The sequence below is a fragment of the Aedes aegypti genome, chromosome 3 (genome assembly GCF_002204515.2).
Source record: "Aedes aegypti strain LVP_AGWG chromosome 3, AaegL5.0 Primary Assembly, whole genome shotgun sequence".
NCBI classification, from domain to species: Eukaryota; Metazoa; Arthropoda; class Insecta; order Diptera; family Culicidae; genus Aedes; species Aedes aegypti.
Genome location: NC_035109.1, coordinates 367,586,205 through 367,602,743, shown reverse-complemented (window position 1 = coordinate 367,602,743; position 16,539 = coordinate 367,586,205).

The following is a 16,539-nucleotide window of genomic DNA, read 5'->3' as shown; positions in this document are numbered from 1 at the left end:
GTTTAAAATTTCATCTGAACAACTGGATTTTAATTTCTTCAGGATTTTCTTAAATTACTGAGAATTTCTCAAAGTGGTACACGAAATTCTAAGAATCTTACCAAAATTGTCATCAAGATCACCATACAGTGATTCTTTCCAAAAATTCTTCAGCGAGTGCACCAATACTTTTACAACTTTGACAACTTTTTTGAAATTCTTCCTAAAGTTTCTCTTCAGATTCATTCAATAAATCTTTCAGACAATCTTTTGAAACATAATCAAGGTTTCTTTGAAAAAATCATAGCAAAACAGATTCAGATAATTTTTGGGTTGTGTTTGATCCTTCGACCTTGACGCTTGCTCCTGTGGGGGCCGGCGATGAGGGCAGGATCAAACATGTCGCACGTCGGTAGTTAGGAGTGAAAAAGTGCGCGGTCCGTTAGTAGTGTTTGATCCTTTAACCTTGACGCTTGCTCCTGGGCAGTGCGTCAAGAAAGCCCGAGAGTCGTCAGTTGTTTTCCCTCTCGGGTCGCGCGCCTATTTTCTCTGAGTGCTTTTATATAGCCGAGCAAACGAGTGAAGCTGAAAGTTGATTATTGCTGCTCAAGGATGACGGATCAATTGGTGAGCTCGTTTCATGCTACTATTTCTAATCTATAAACTATGCATAACTGCACCTTTAATCGTTACAACGGTGAGACGTAAATATGATTTTTCAACAAACTTTGAAAGGTTCGTTACTGTGAGTGTCGGCATTTTTTTTCTCTACATAGATATTGTTCATGTCAAATGAAAATATTATTTTATATTTATATATAAGCATGTTTATATCTCACAAATAATTATTTATCATGGTCTAATCGCTTATCAAAGTGAATCCTGTGACCAGTCTTGGGAACTGTGACCACAATTCACCACAGTTCATCGATTCTGCCATTCCACCAAAACACAAAGCAGCAGCAGCAGCATCAATACCATCAGGCGTTGCGCTGCCAACGGTTCACACACTGCTTGACTGTTTTTGTCTCTCCACTATGACCATTTTCGGGCAGCCATTCCAAGCTGAATGATTGAAAAAAGTGTTAAATCATTCAATCGCTAATATTTTGCTTGTGTTTTCAACTAATTGAAATCTATTAGCTCTAACAGAAAGACCACAATCATTCCGTTACGATACATATAAACAAGTTCAATTTCATACTGCCTTTATCGAGCAAAAATGCAAAACCCCGAAAACCGTAAAAATCGTGTCACCACTGTGCTCGAGTCATTTCGCATTCGGGGTTGAAAAGCGTTAGGAAGAAGAAGATTACATTTTTGAAGAGCCGTGACATTTTTTTGTTTTGAACCGTCATGGTTTGCTTTGGATTTTGATGGTCGTGTAGAAAGATGTAAATGTAGAGGCGGTAAATGTTTGCTCCAGTACTTTTCTCATCCCTGCCTGTGACCCAACGATCCTCCCCATTGACAAACATCCCTCCCAGTAACCTTTGTGGAGATGCAGTGGCAAACACGATCTCCAAATAGCCAAGGTTACACACTAACATTCCTTCTTCCAATCCCACCTGACTACAAGGACGTGGCCGGTGTCGTTATTGACCATGTATATATAGAGGCACTGAATTATGCACACTGAAGAAGATTATGGCCAATCCCAGCCGAACTTCTAGTTGATTCTTTGTGCATTTTCACTGACTTCGGTCAATCACGGAATAGCAACCATTGATATGTGTAGTCAGTCTAAGCTAAGCAAAACAGATTCAGATAATTGGTAAAAAAAAAGAAGATTCTTCTAGATTACTCTAAGGATTCCTTCTTATATTTTAAAGCACAATTAATTCAATGGGAAAATATTCTTCGCAATTTCTCAGAAAAAATCTCCACAAATCAATTTGCGTTTTTTTTTTTTCACAGAAATTTATCCAAGCGTTTCTATAGATTTATTTAAAAATCAATTTGATATTGATTCATTCCTTCGTAATTTTATTCAAAAACAATATTTTAAAATTTCTAAGAAAATTTCTAAAAATCTAAACATTTTTATAATGTTTCTAGCGGAATACCTTTAACTGTTTTTTTTTCAAAAACTCTTCCGCAAAAGTACTCTAAAATTTCCTTAGTTATTTGTTCAGGTTTTTTTTTTTCTGAAAATTATATTATTGTTTTACCTGTGATGTCGTCCTAGGATTCTTTCAAAAAAAAAAAAGCCACCAGGAATCCATCCAAGTATTTTCCAGAGATTTTTTAATTGTAACAGTTTTAGCGATTCTCCTAGGGCTATTTTTTAGATATATTTCAATAGATTTACTAAAGGATTTTGCAATCATTCTTGAAATTCTCAAAAGAAATTCTTAACGATGTACCTCACACAAAAGTTGGGTGATTTTTAAGATTAGCTACAAAAGTTCTCGTTCTTTTTTTGGATTTTATAATAGACAATGATTGACGTTAATACGGATTGAATTTTTAATGAAGGTGGTTATATATGTATATGATAGAAACCATTTTTTCGTACTTGCAGATTTCTGCAGATTCATACATATTTTTAGAGGGACTCTTGTTTAAAACTATTACTTGTGCTAGAACTGAGGAAATTTAACGTGAAAATATTTGCGGTATTTATCAAGAACATTGCCCAAGTTTACGGTAAAACTCATAATGAAAATTCTTACTGATACCGAATCTTGAAGGAAATTTTTGCATTAAGGCTGGTTTGCTACTGACGAGAAAAGGAATCGCCTGTCTCGATGTGTGAAAAATGTCTTCCAAGATATGGTCCAGAAAATCACATTTTTCTGATTGCAGTACGCATTTCAGAAGAAATATCATTTCAAAGGGGGCCCTCTGGTAGAGCAACTCTATAGAGAAGTATAACTACGTGATACCTAAAATTAATATCTCTCTAATGAATGAATAAAAGCAGATTTCTCAAGAAGTTTCATCAGATTCGTCGCCAAAAATTATCCTTGAAATATTATAAAATTCCTGCTTTGACTTCTGGATTACCCTGAATTCTGCCAGAAAGCCTCTAGGACTTCCGCCCAGGAACGGCACAAGAATTCGTTTCCAGAATATGGATTCTGCCAATAATTGATAAAACTATTAAAAAAATGTTTTAAGGAGAATCCTTACATTTTCTTTTATGATTTTTTTTAAATATCTCTTCTTTTTTTAACCGCAAATTTTGGAAGCAAAAGTATTCCTAAATGTTTGCAGCTAATTTGTTCTTCTAAGGCAAGAGACATTCCTTAAATAGTTTAGGTACATAATTCATGTTTGGCATCCTACACAAAATACGTGACGCATGAAGCGGGGTGTTATGAGTTTCTGTTACTCATTGTTATAATGGGGGAGGGGGTTCTAGTTATCGTAACGTAACAAACTTTCACGATTGAATACATCCAACTTATGAGTCGGAGAAAATGCTTTCGATAGACGGGGAGAGCACATTTTAGGGGTCTGTTTTATAAGTCGAATCGATCAAAATGACTCGACTGGAGTCACTGCCGACCCAAAAAATCGCTCGACTCAGCTCTGTCATTCGAGTTTTTCGACAGTTGTCACTCTATGTGACTAGATTACTAAGGACCAATGCACGAGTTCATTCTTTGACGATTGAGCGGTGCCGTGTTATATACGTGACCATGGAAACGGATGAATTTGGAACCGCTCAAACGTCAAATTAGTAAACTCGTGCATTGGTCCATGGGAGTCGACGCGTGACATCTGAAATATGCATGCTTGCTTTGATCGACAATGAATACAGACGAGTCACATGAATCTGCTCGATTTACAAAATAGGCCCCTTAAAAATATGTCCTCTCTCCTTCTAGCGATAAAAATCCTTTTCTTAGTTCAAACTTCTATTTATATTTTTTTCGAATAGATGTGAGCGTTACGTAATTAGAGGGGACGGGGATCGGGGATACTTTGTTTATTGTTACATAGGGAGGGGGTCAAAAATATCGATTTTCAGCGTTACGTAATTTGTGTACCATGCCTATAATCCGGGATTCAAGTAAAATTTATAGAAAAAGAAAACATTTGATAATTTCTGACGTGATTTGAAATATACTTTGTGGGCTTCGTGGCCTCGCGGTTAGCGGCGTCATTTGTCTAGGCGTATTGTGCCACGGGGTGTGGGTTCGACTCCCGCTTCAGTTGATGGAAACTTTTCGTCAAACGGAAAATTCATCACTGGGCTACTGGGTGTTTCGTGTTGTCCTTGCCTAATATTAGTGATCGTTCAGTCTGTACAGCCTATTTGCTGAAGACGGTGTATATTGTCTTTTTTCAATATTTCTGTAGGACTTGTGATGATCATCGCGAAGAATTGGCGAACACGAAGTTATTGCGACACATTCAACAGGGCATAACTTTTCTACCATTCGGTAAAAATCAACCAAATTTTGCACACTTTCTCATTGATGTGTATTGTTTACATGCTGTCAAACTCGAAGTCGTGTTTTTCGATTCAACGAAAATGGAGGTGAACCAACGCGAGTCGAGAGAACAAATTCTTTCCAAACACCTGGAATTTCCTGACCTGTTGCACCGGCAGTTGGGAAAAATGTTGAACATTCACCATTGAACCGTCACCAGAGTGTTGAAGCGGTTCCAGGAGCGGTTGACGTTGGACCATGGCAAAGGAGCTGAAAGAAAACCGGAGCCGGAGAACAAAAAGATAGAGGGAAAGGTGAAGCGGATGATTAAAGCAAATCCCAATGTCTCAAGCCGTGATTTGGCTAAAAAAGAACGGCATGTCGCAGAGCTACGTCCAGAATGCAAAGAAGAGAGCTGGACTACATACATACAAGGCACAGAACTTCCCAAACCGCGATGAGCGGCAAAAATTGACGGCTAAAACCCGGGCACGGAAGCTCTACGAGAAGATGCTGACAAAATATGGCAGCTGGGTGATGGACGACGAAACGTATATAAAAGCCGATTTTAAACACATTCCGGAGTTGGAGCTTCTCACCGGCAAGAGCAAGTTCGATGTGGACGACAAATTTAAGAAGAAGAAAATGTCGAAGCCTCCAAATATCTCAATTGGCAGGCAATCTGATCTTGCGGACTGAGGAGTGAGCCTTTCGTGACAAAGGGCACAGTAAATGGCGAGATCTACAAATCTGTGAGCTAGTTTTACTGACCTTGAGTTAGAGCATCATCACTAATCCCGAGGTATAACGGCCTTTGCCGTTCTTGCAGCAGCACGACGAAGCTCTGCTGTTTTGGCCAGATTTGGCATCATGCCACTATTCTAAAAGTGTCCTGGAGTGGTATGAGGCCAATTCTCTCCATTTTGTCCCAAGGGTCATGAATCCGCCAAAATGTCCGGAGCTGCGCCCGGTGGAGCAGTACTGGGCAATAATGAAGCGGGAAGTAATTAGTATTTATCATCGTGCCCATGTTGGCGTGGAGCTGCAGCTTGCATCGACTTCATGGAAGATGCTTCTCTTGGATCCAGCGATACAGCAATCAGCCCTTCAGGAATTTCATAATTGCAAAATATAATATCAAAGAATAAAAACCAAGGGAAATGTAAAAATAATTGTTGAAACAAGTGTTTGTTATTAATCACAATCAGTGTCCGAATGATATGAGCGGGGAATGTTTTGAAATTATTGAGGTTATGTTGATATGTAATTATCAATTACGTCATGTTTGAAATTTGCAGCACTCAACAAGAACACTAGTGAAATTACTACATTTGCTAACGAAACCACGAGTGAAATATCAAATCAAACGTAATTTTTCGTCATTTTACTCGCTTTAATATGTCGATCTTAAATGACACAACATTACATGATTTTTTCGAAGTGTGCACGTTTCGAGCAAAATTTTGCACAAAAAAACTTTCCTGAAGATTAAAGCTACTAGCGAAAACGTTTTTTCAGTCGAATCGAATAATTGACAAGCGCGAGAAAGAAAGGTAGCAAGTCTTTTTTTTTCTAAAAATCATCATTCTGCAATGTGTTGCGTAAACTACTATTTAAGAATTATTGTTATAGTGTCTGTTGTAAAATAGGATGCTAGTTTCCATGAGATTAACGAAAACATAAAAAAGTATGAACACCTTGATTTTTTCAGGTACAGTTTGTGAAGTCAGCAAAATACTTCTTCTTAATAATTAATGTTTCCATTGATTGAGCCACAAAGACCGTAAATATCTCGAGTTAATGAGGGAAAACTGGTTATCTTATTTCTACAGTAGCAGAAATCCGGTTTTACGCAAAAATAATCTTTGCACTTCCAGGAAAAGGACGAGCAAGTAATTAGCCACCATTCAAAAATCTCAAAGTCTAAAAACTCACATATTTGCACCAAAAAGTACTCTTTTTTCAACCCAGTCCCAACCCGCTTGCGAAATGATTAAAACTTTCACACGTCAACTCCACATCAAATCAAATTTAAATCGTATCACATTACCCGCTACCGGATTCCGTCGCTGTCCGAAAGCCAAATGGGACTTTAATTTTTCGCGACCCATACGTCTTTTGTCGTCCCATTGGGCTGCTGCTTGCATCCCTAATCAAACCCGGTGACAGCTGATGGTTTGACAAGTCTCCGGTAAGTTCTGCGTTCGCTAAAAACGATTGGGGAAAACGGCGTTGACCTTCGACTTTCGATTTTTGAAAGAAATTAAATTGTAGCAAAACTTGTTGACGAGAAAAAAACATGAGCCTTCCCTCGATAATTGCCACGCAGATCGCAATAATGCGGAGTTCGCGCCAAAAAAGCAGCTGTCCTGTATTCGAAACAGCGACCCTTCGATGCGCTTTAATTGCAATCATCATCATGACACAGACAATCAAACGGAACACTTGAAACAAATTACTTTAATATTATCACAGAGAACAGACATGGAGGCTCGAACAAAATTCCATCAACATCATGTGTAAAGGTTCGAGTCAATCATCAGCGCCGCCAACGCAGACAGCGCGACATACAAACTCGTTTCGACTACATGATGGCACTAGTGAACGTCAACATACATTGGCACACTAGGCAACGCTAGCGACAAGTGGCAATTTTGATGGTGACACTAGCGCCAAAGCGTAAAAAGCGGCAAAATTGATGCTCCTATATTCTGATGACAGCGCCGCGTAACAGGAGCATAACGACATACTTTGAAATGACCAGTACAAAGATTTACACACGCTGACAATTAAAGATGAACGTCTGTTCTCTGTGATATTATTATCTGGTGGTGATTTTGCATGAAATACGATTATGTTCAGCATGGCATCCAGGAGGCGCTGGTGTGAAACGTCAAACACAAAAAAAGACGATGCGCGCGCCTCTGGTTGTGAGGTATGAAATATAGGGCATTCGGAATGATCGTTCAAAGTGTGGTCGATAGAAATTTCGTTTGAGTTTCGTCTGTTTGTCTGTGATCGTGTTGTCCTTGCTCGCCAAGGTAGCCAACGTGAACCGTTACAAGATGTGAAATAAGGGAAGAAATTTTGAGTTTCTAAGCCCGTTTCGCCGAGTGAAGTCCGCATTTTGCTAAATAGATCGTCCACTGTCCACGCTGACACGCACATCTGGTTGCCCTCTCGGTTTCGGAAGGGGATGGACAATAAGGAGGAAATCTTCTGAGCTCGGGGTCTGGTAAGTTTGGAAAGTTACGCAAGAAGTTGTTTGAATTGAATCCACTCGGAGAGAAAGCCGGAACCTTTGGCGGACAAGAAGCCGAAAAGAATCGATAAGTAGTTTTAAGCGGATTAAAGCGTTTTCGAATTCGGGCTTTTCTTTGGACAATTTGGTCAATGGCGGTGGCACACGTTCCGTTGCAATTTTCCATATTTGGGTTAAAAAAAATTGAAGTTCTCGAAAGTGTCTTCAACTGTTTCCAATTACTTGGTTAAGCATCTTCCATCGAAAATCAATCTCACCGAGTGTCAACAATACTTTCGGCCAACTGTCCTACGCCTCTCAACGTACAGGTCTGCTATCGAACCGATTTACCCCCAGCGAAGTGGGTTGACAGTTGAAATAATATTATCATCTATTTTCCGATTGTGTCTTACCTCGCTCTCCCCTTCCGAATCCAAGACAGCCAGAGCAATTTCCTTCGAGGATGGATTTTGGATCACAGCAGCCCTCTCACTCAACCAAACAACAGCCTACTCTGCCGAAACAGGACCTCATTCCTCGTCAAAACGTAGGTGATTTAACCTTTTCAAATCCTTCGCCCCTTTTTTTGCTGTCGGCTGTCGTACCGGACAAGGACCGTCTGCTTCTTTTCATGACATTTTTTCGGACATCCGTTCCGGAGGAAATTGCGTTCGTCACCACCATTCTGCAAAGAGTCAAACGGCGAACCTCTTTCACTTTCTCCCACTCCCACTTCCCAGGATCATCGGCCTTGCTAGTCCGGTGTGTCTGGAGATGGCATCCCGGCAAAGAAAACGAAAACTTTACCCGAAGAAAGATGAAAAGATTATAATCCACTTATAGTGCTCGCAGGCTTTCGAGATTCTTTTTTTCAGCTTTGCGTTCAATCAGTCCACTTGCAATTCACCGGCAAACGATTGTTGAGAGCGAAATTGTTTAATAACAAACGGTGGAAGTGCGAAGAGTTCTGGAAGAAATCGATTCCACTGCACGGTCGGAAGGACAGGAAGTAATCTAAGTTGTGCTTTTCAAAGTTTCTAGCTCGTGCTATCGGATGGCCAGGGAAGAATGCGTAGTTTAATATACTTTAGATTGCGTATGGTTAAACACCGCTAGCGCATGACGGCTCACCATAGTAGCATGTCCGAAAGAACTTAAAACTATTGAAAACCAGAGCTACAGGTCCAAAGCCCTGATAAAGGTGGATGGTTGTGATGGCTATGACCGTGGTCATCATGTAATGAACAAGCGGACGATGCTGTATCGTGTCAGCACCGAGGAGGCAGTCCCTCTAGCACGATGTAGGTAGCACGATCCTGGTTAGGTGGCCTATCGAGGACTCTTCACCAACCAAGAAAGGCAAAAGTAGAACAAACGGATTGATTTTACGGCAACAAACCCGGCAAAGAATAAAGGACAACGATTGGAAAGTTGGATCTTGGAATGTGAGAACTTTGAATGAACCCGCGCGTGTTGGGCTCCTGGCTCGTGAACTGCGGAATGTCGGCGTGAACGTGGCAGCTATCCAGGAAATACGCTGGCCGAGAACCGGAGAACGCGAATTTCGAGCAACCACATCTATTACACTGGTGGCGACAGAGCAGAACGTGGAGTTGGCTTCATAGTGAAGCAGGGAAGCAGATGAAGCGAATTATTCGGTGGAAACCGGTAAGCGACCGAATCTGTGTGTTGAGAATGAAGGGCAAGTTCTTCAACTACAGCCTGATTAGCATATATGCGCCAACAAACGATAAGCCCGATGACATGAAGGATGAGTTCAATGAGAGCTTGGATAAGGCCTACGGAGAGTGCCCAAAACAAGACGTCAAGATAGTCATCGGCAACGCAAATGCACAGATCGGGAAAAAAGATTTCCTCCGACCCGTCATTCGAACGGAAAGCCTTCATTCCGTTACCAATGATAATGGGTCGTGGCTACTAACATTCGCTGCTGCAAGAGGGATGGCAATCAGCAGTACATACTTCGCACGAAAGAATATCCGCAAACACACCTGGCGACACCCGAGTGGCGATGCCTGCTCTCAAATAGACCACGTGCTGGTTGATGGGCGACATTTCTCAGATGTCATTAATGTCAGGACCTTCCGAGGCGCTAATATCGACTCGGATCATTATCTCGTTGTAGCTAAAATTCGGGCGCGGTTATCCAGCGTCACGAGTTCCACAACAAACAGAACGCTGTGCTTCAATATACAACGCTTGTCGACTGATGGGGTGGCTGCGCAACACCGTCAGTAATTAGACGAGCAGTTGGGAAGAATCAACGTTGCTGGAGACGTCGACAGCCTGTGGGACCCTATCCACGAAGCTGTGACAATAACGGCGCGGGAAGTGATCGGCACTGATGAATGTTGAAGACGAAACGACTGGTTCAATGAAGAGTGCCAGAGGGTGACAGACATGAAGAATGTCGCCAGAAGCCGTATGCTTGTGGCCGGTACCCGACAGAACAGAGAACGGTACAGGGCAGCGAGAGCCGAAGAAAAGTGAATCCACCGCAGAAAGAAAAGGCAGCACGAAGAAAGTGTAGTAGCTGAAGCTAAAGAAAGCATGAACCGGAATGATATGCGGAGATTCTATGCAACGGTCAATGGTGCGCGGCACAGTACCGTTTCAGTGCCCGCCATGTGCAATGATCGAGAAGGGAATCTGCTGACCGATAAAACGGCGGTGGAACAGGATGAACATAGATGATGACGATCAAGCTGTGGACCCACCGACCATAGGAGAGGTTGAAAAGGCTATCAGCGAGCTGAAGAACTGTAAGGCGGGTGGGAAGGACGAAATTCCGGTCGAGCTTCTCAAGCACGGAAGCGATCAGCTTTACCAGTCGATCCACCGAGTACTTCTGAAGGTATGGGAGGACGAAGAATTGCCCACCGGCTGGTTGGATGGCCTTATCCGCCCTATCTACAAGAAAGGGCACAGACTGGAGTGTGCCAATAACAGAGGAATCACCCTGCTGAATTCGCGTACAAAATTATGTCGCGCATCCTGTTTAACAGATTGAGACCGCTCGAAGAGTCCTTCATCGGCAAATACCAAGCTGGTTTTCGTGAGGGCCGTTCGAGAACGGACCAGATGTTTAGCTTACAAATGATCCTAGACAAATTTCGGGAGTATAACTTGCAGACCATCTGTTTATTGATTTCAAGGCGGCGTACGACTCAGTGAAAAGAAATGAGCTTTGGCAGATGAAGTTTTACGAGTGGAACAGAATTAACCCTGTCAAGACCCGAAGTTTTCATGTTTATAAAAAACTTGTTCAACTTGTTGTTTTAAATCGAACCCTGAAGAAGGTCCCAAGGACCGAAACGTTGGCGAAGATTCTAAAATAATCAACGCAAAGGTTCTCTAGATTGAATAGCCGAAAAATGCCCTTGATCAATATAACCAGTCGAACCAATTAAATTTTATCGCATGTTTTCAGCATTCCTTTCAACCAGTACGGAGAATGCTGAAACCAATCTATTCAATCAAAATCTAAAAGAGAACATGACTAAAGGTTGGTAAAGTATACTTGATGGGATAAGCACACCAAGTTTAACTTTGAATATGATAAATTGGCACAATGAATTGGCTATGAAATCATACTTATGAAATGTAACTTTGATTATCATTTCAAAAAAAGTTCCACCAAGTTTCACCGTAAATCACTCACAGGAATGTTTCTTAGAGTGTCCTCTAAGAGGTCTGAAAGATACAGCTGCAACTCTTCGAGATTTTGACTATTTTGGTGTATACTTGTTAACCAGAACAATTATGAAAAGGAGTTGTTTGCGTTAAAATCCGAAAATTTTGCAACACTATGTGGTCTCGGCTCAACCAGACATAACATCAGAGCACGTTTATACTTGAAATAATATATTTTAAGTGTAGTGTTTACGATTTTTTTCAAATCTTATATTAAAAATGCGATTTTTTTTGGCATAAATGCGTCTAAGTTACTTTTGCAGCTACGAGTGAGAAGAGACGAATTTACAAATAACTTGTTGCATTATTACGAGCAATAAAAGTACAAATTGCGTTTTTCTTGAAAAATAATGAAATTGGAGCTTGGGACAGTTTTGCGATTATGCATATATTATATGTCATTTATGTAAATTGTAGCTCTTTTGACCAGAAACAACTTTCCCTTCCATATCAAGGTGCTCAAATGGCTTGATCTTCCAGTTTTGATTTTTGTCCCGCATCTCTATACATTCAACGCACTGTGCGCTGTAGCCATCAAGGTATCAAAAATCGATAAAAATCGTTGACGAAACGTTTAAGACAGTGAGCATGAGCATGAGGATGATTGACTGCCCGCAGTAACTACTTCTTTATTGCAAGAACAGCTGTACTCACACAGTGAACCTACAGCCGCTATTATAAACTATAACGGTGCGGGCTGTTTCCAAATACAGGTCAATTTTGGGATGGGAGGGAAATGTTGACATGTTACTTGCTTCATGGAAGCCCAGGAATCCTCTGCACTTGCACAAGAAAGCACTGGGAGCTTGGGTTTAAGGAACTTTTTGGTAAACGATAAAGATATAATATGAAATTCATATACGAGCATAAACGTAGATGACCGATTTTCTTTTCGTAACCGCTATACCAGAACCAGACACAATCCTGTTTTCGTCGCATGCAATGCAACTGCTTCAACAGATCGCTCACCCACGTGAAGAGACGCTCATGAATGTGATGCAAAAATATTCTGGAATAGATCTCAAGATAAATTTAACGTAACATACAAAATATGTTTCCAAGCTTTTATAGAAACATGTTAGGGTGATTTCTCCCTACTAGTTGTTGTGGTATTTTTTTTATTCATTCTTCAGGTACTCAAGGTGATACCCCTCCGTAAATTCCTCATTCATTTCTCTATGAGTTCCAAACAATCAGAAGTCGCATAGCAGTTTACTAACAAAGTCGTTTATTTGTACAATTATCATCACTTCCGCACTAGGTGGTGGATGAATCCTTTGATGGATGAGTTTCCTCGTATAAAACGCTATTTTATAAGTTCGTACGTACATTTCGTTTCGTCCCGTACATTCGTACAGTGAGTCGTATCAATCCGTAGCAGCTGTTATCATAAATTAAGTCGCATAAAAGAACAGATTAGTTCGCAAGGAAACCTACACAATCGCATTGCATGCTATTTTTCATCATACAAAATATGAACGTATGTCGCACACTGGGGAAGATCGCTGTTTTCGACGGCCAAAACCTCTAGTACTCTAAATACACTGCGGAACACGTTTTTGTCTCAACCACCAAAATACCACTATTTACTCAATTAGGGGCTGCTGAATCCATTGCCATTTTCAAAAATATCATAGCACGTCTAGTTTTTGAGATATTGACTGTTGAAAATGCTAAATTTTACGATTTCAGCCAACTTGCATACAAGTTTTCCAACTTGTATAGCAATTTATTTGCTTAATTTGTCACAAAATTCAAACTTCATGTGTTAAACAATACTTTTCAACGAAGTTCATAATTCTTCTGCTGGTAAAATGTTTTTTTTTGGTGGTTTTGAAAAGTATTGTCTTATGCCATATAAGAGAAACGGAGAATTTTATATGGAGACTGCCAGCATGTTAAAAAAACGATTTAAACTGAATTTAATGGCAAAATTTACAATCAAATTATATCTAAACTGAAAGTTCAAGTTCTATTTTGCATGATTGATGGATTAAATCACAAAAAAGTTCGATAAATCGTACTTTAAATTTCATGTAAACATTGATAAAACCTGTGTTTTGTACAACTTTGGCGAGCTGTAGCTAAAAATTGTGACGTGCTAGAACATTTCTGAAAACGGCATCAAATTCAGCGACCCAAAATCTACTAGAGACACATAATTTGATCCTTGAGACACGCAAAAATGTCATTTTTGTTATGCTGTGACATTCGTCCAAGAGGTTTGGCGTATTCTGCAAAATATTTTGGAATAATTTGTACTACATTTTGATTCCTTCGGTGTTCATCTAGTTAAGTTAAAACATATCTAGATCAGTTTTAACTTTTAATAGAAGCGTCCTAGCATAAAACTCTATTCTGCAAAGTTTCAGTACTTTCACATAAATTGCTTCTGAAATATTTTCGAAAGTTCGTTAAAAAATTGTTCATGTTGTCCTCTCTGACATTTTTCAGGGAGTTCAGTACTCCTTTTACTACACGAAATTTTTCAAGTAATTACATCAAGCAAATGAAACTTCTGGAATTTCTACAAGAGTTCTTTCTGACATCATTTTCCTTGGGAGGTATACCTCCAGGAGGTTCTGAAGAAGCTTCTGAGCTAAGTTATGCTGGAATTCCGCCTGGTAACCCACTACAATTTAAATCAATTGTTCTAGATATTTATACCAAAATTATTCTTGGAATTCCTATGATGATTGGACCAGAAGAGTAAGTAACAGAAATGCATGCAGCGATGCTTTTTAGAAATTTTGCAGTAATTTCTTCCAGAGGATTCTCGAATAGTATCTCCAGAAATTTTTAAGAAATCCCTTCAGTGATTTCTCGTTTGTTTCCTAGAGAATTCTTCCAGTAATTGTTTCGAGAATTATACAAATGATTCATCACGAACTTAATGCAATAAGAGATTTCTTCAAAGATTCATCATAAAACTTTCTGCCGGAATCTAATAAACTGCTCCATTGTCTCTTTAAGGATTTCCTCTATAGTTATTTTTGGAACTGATTCAAGTTCAAGCAAGTTTTCTGTAACTTCTTGCAAAAAATCTAGATGTTATTTCTCAAAGAGCTGCTTTTTGAATTTCTTCTTCATTATATTTTTTTTTCTTCTGGATTATCAAGAAGAATTACATTTGGCAGAACCCAGGAGATTCGTCTGGAATATCTTCAAAAGTTGCTTTAGAAATTATTCAAAGACTTTTGTAATACTTTTTCAGAAAATACATACGGGATCCTTCCAAAAACTGTTTTTCACCTTCAATGAGTTCATTCTTAAGGCGAAGGGTTAATTGAAATTTGTACGACGTTGATGATTGTTGCTTATTCATCTCACAATTTCAAATCGAAGAAAATCAGTTGGTTTTGCACTGACACAGCTGAAAATGTATCTGCATACTTTATGTATGTTGGTGCATACAGTGGCACTTTTTCAAGTCAATATAATCTATCAAGAATGAGTTTTATCATTTTGAAATTTCATGCTTCAAAGTCATCATTGCTGCCAAAACGAATGACGGGCTACTTCGCCTTAGCAACCTTAAGGAGTTTCTCTTAAATATCAGTCCTCCGAGATTTATACCGTTTTGTTTCATATTTCGAACACTCGGCTTTTGTATGGCGATTTGGTTGAAATGTTTTGCTGAAATATGTCAAGGAAATGGTAGTCAATTGCAATTCAATTATAACGTTTCCAATATAATTTATACCGTGGAAGTAGTGATGATTCTCTAGTTTGAGACCAGTAGAACATGTTCAGATAAATTGATTTGCAAATTTATACATTTGAATACGATTTATTCGTGTTGTTCGAAATTTGAATCAAGGTGTTCAGAATATAAGACTGAATGAACAAAGTGTACGGCATTTGAATCAAAATGTTGTTCCATACTTTTGTGTATAAACAATACTAAAACGAACTATATCAACGTTATTATCGGTACATCCAGCAACTAACAGTTGGACTTTGGGAAGAAATTCAAATTTGCACAAATTTCAGCCAATTTATGTCAGCCAGATGCATCTGAAGTCAATGTTGGCCTTAAGTGTTCGGAAAATGAGTCAAAACGGTACAAACACACTTAAAAAAAATCATGCGATTTTACGTTTTTCGGATGCACATAAAAGAAGCGAGCCAAATGACATAAATTTGTGTCGAATTTTAAATACGTTAGTGTCTGATGCGGGAATTATCGATCACAGTACCTTAGCTTTCGTGTAAAATTACATTTTCTGCTGAATACATCTTCAAGACCACGTGTTTGTGTCGTTCCATCATTCACATCATGTGTCATTCAGTCTAGCGTGAATTACATCCACAGTAATTTTCATTATTTTTAAGAGTGAAAGTCACACCCACTCATCAGATTTTTTTTCCAGCGGTCCGTTTTAGAATTTTTTAAGAAATTTATTTGTGGAATTACTCAAATTATTGTTGATTGATTTCTTCTTGATGAATATCAAAGAGTATTTCTTATATTTATTCTCGGTTTACTGAAAGAAAATCTCTAAGGATTCTTTCAGAAATCTCCTCCAAGAATTTTGTCAGGTATCAGGTATCTTCATAAAGTTGCCAACAACAGGGATGAGAACCGAAATTCTTCATAAAATTTGTCTGGAGATATTCCAAGATTATAGGGTAGAAGCACCAGTTTTGGCCATAGCTAGTTGTAGCCATAGTGAATTATACACCGTTTTACATAGCCAATCAGCATGAAACCTTTTGTGTTCAGTAGATTATATTCATATGATAGAGCTACATTCATTTACTCGTCCAAATTGATTCAAAACATAAGAAAAACAATTCATTTTCCTTATAATCTTAACTTCTATACACTTTATTTGGCTAGGGACTCCTAATTTAAGGTAAATCTCTGGCCGAAACTGGTTCCGTTGGCCTATATTGACCAACGGGATTTTCTAAGCAAAATAAATGATTTTAGCTCAGATTTGATATTTTACACACATAACATGGATTGATGGTTTGCATTTGACATATTTGTAGTATAAACACGGCTTCCCATTTATTTTTTTAACATTTTCTTCTAGGCTGGCCAAAACCGATGCTTTTACCCTACTACAAAAAATCCGGGATGCCTCACGAAGGAGTTAACACAGTTTAACACGAATTCGAGCAGGGAATTAATCCGATTTATCATAGATGTATTCACAAATGTTATTCAAAAAGGAAATTTAAAAAAAAACGCACCACAGAGTTAACACTTTA